The sequence below is a fragment of the Oryza sativa genome, chromosome 9 (genome assembly GCF_034140825.1).
Source record: "Oryza sativa Japonica Group chromosome 9, ASM3414082v1".
Classification (NCBI taxonomy): domain Eukaryota; kingdom Viridiplantae; phylum Streptophyta; class Magnoliopsida; order Poales; family Poaceae; genus Oryza; species Oryza sativa.
The window spans coordinates 6979522-6982164 of NC_089043.1; positions in this window are offsets into that span (position 1 = coordinate 6979522).

The window sequence follows — 2643 nt, forward strand, 5'->3', positions numbered from 1 at the left end:
TATTGGAGTGTATTGGGTGCGTTCGGGGAAAAAACTCCCTTCGTGATTCGCGCGACGATCTTTTGTCAATTAATGCCAATATTGGCATAATTGGCAAACACGGATGCGATGTTTTTGACCGGAATGAAAAAGTTCGAAAAGCAGCAAAACATGATTTTTGGACATATTGGAGTGTATTGGGTGCGTTCGAGGCAAAAACTCACTTCGTGATTCGCGCGGAGAACTTTTGTCAATTAATGCCATTATTGGCCCACGTGGGTACGATATTTTCGACCAAAATGAAAAAGTTCAAAAAACACCAAAACATGATTTTTGGACATATTGGAGTGTATTGGGTGCGTTCGAGGAAAAAAATCCCTTCGTGATTCGCGCGACGATCTTTTGTCAATTAATGCCAATATTGGCGTAATTGGCAAACACGGGTGCGATGTTTTTGACCGGAATGAAAAAGTTCGAAAAGCAGCAAAACATGATTTTTGGACATATTGGAGTGTATTGGGTGCGTTCGTGGCAAAAACTCCCTACGTGATTCGCGCGACAAACTTTTGTCAATTAATGCCAATATTGGCCCACGTGGGTACGATGTTTTTGACCGGAATGAAAAAGTTCAAAAAGCCCCAAAACATGATTTTTGTACATATTGGAGTGTATTGGGTGCGTTCGTGGCAAAAACTGACTTCGTGATTCGCGCGGCGAACTTTTGTCAATTAATGCCATTATTGGCCCACAAGGGTACGATATTTTCGACCGAAATGAAAAAGTTCAAATAACTCCAAACCATGATTTTTGCACATATTGGAGTGTATTGGGTGCGTTCGTGGCAAAAACTCCCTTCGTGATTTGCGCGACGAAGTTTTGTCAATTAATGCCAATATTGGCATATTCTGGCACACACGGGTGCGATATTTTTGACCAGAATGAAAAAGTTCAAAAAGCCCCAAAACATGATTTTGGTACATATTGGAGTGTATTGGGTGCGTTCGAGGCAAAAACTCAATACGTGATTCGCGCGGAGAACTTTTGTCAATTAATGCCATTATGGGCCCACGTGGGTACGATATTTTCGACTGAAATGAAAAAGTTCAAAAAACACCAAAACATGATTTTTGGACATATTGGATTGTATTGGGTGCGTTCGAGGCAAAAACTCCCTTCGTTATTCGCGCGACGATCTTTTGTCAATTAATGCCAATATTGGCATAATTGGCACACACGGATGCGATGTTTGTGACCGGAATGAAAAAGTTAGAAAAGCAACAAAACATGATTTTTGGACATATTGGAGTGTATTGGGTGCGTTCGAGGCAAAAACTCACTTCGTGATTCGCGCGGAGAACTTTTATCAATTAATGCCATTATTGGCCCACGTGGTTACGATATTTTCGACCGAAATGAAAAAGTTCAAATAATACCAAACCATGATTTTTGGACATATTGGAGTGTATTGGGTGCGTTCGTGGCAAAAACTCCCTACATGATTCGCGCGACAAACTTTTGTCAATTAATGCCAATATTGGCATATTTTGGCACACACGGGTGCGATGTTTATGACCGGAATGAAAAAGTTCAAAACGCCCCAAACACATGATTTTTGTAAATAATGGATTGTATTGGGTGCGTTCGTGGCAAAAACTCACTTCGTGATTCGCGCGGCGAACTTTTGTCAATTAATGCCATTATTGGCCCACGTGGGTACGATATTTTCGACCAAAATGAAAAAGTTCAAAAAACGCCAAAACATGATTTTTGGACATATTGGAGTGTATTGGGTGCGTTCGAGGAAAAAAATCCCTTCGTGATTCGCGCGACGATCTTTTGTCAATTAATGCCAATATTGGCGTAATTGGCAAACACGGATGCGATGTTTTTGACCGGAATGAAAAAGTTCGAAAAGCAGCAAAACATGATTTTTGGACATATTGGAGTGTATTGGGTGCGTTCGTGGCAAAAACTCCCTACGTGATTCGCGCGACAAACTTTTGTCAATTAATGCCAATATTGGCATAATTGGCAAACACGGATGCGATGTTTTTGACCGGAATGAAAAAGTTCGAAAAGCAGCAAAACATGATTTTTGGACATATTGGAGTGTATTGGGTGCGTTCGTGGCAAAAACTCCCTACGTGATTCGCGCGACAAACTTTTGTCAATTAATGCCAATATTGGCATATTTTGGCACACACGGGTGCGATGTTTATGACCGGAATGAAAAAGTTCAAAACGCCGCAAAACATGATTTTTGTAAATAATGGATTGTATTGGGTGCGTTCGCGGCAAAAACTCAGTTCGTGATTCGCGTGGCGAACTTTTGTCAATTAATGCTATTATTGGCCCACGTTGGTACGATATTTTCGACCGAAATGAAAAAGTTCAAATAACTCCAAACCATGATTTTTTGCACATATTGGAGTGTATTGGGTGCGTTCGTGGCAAAAACTCCCTACGTGATTCGCGCGACAAACTTTTGTCAATTAATGCCAATATTGGCATATTTTGGCACACACGGCTGCGATGCTTATGACCGGAATGAAAAAGTTCGAAAAGCAGCAAAACATGATTTTTGGACATATTGGAGTGTATTGGGTGCGTTCGAGGCAAAAACTCACTTCGTGATTCGCACGGAGAACTTTTGTTAATTAATGC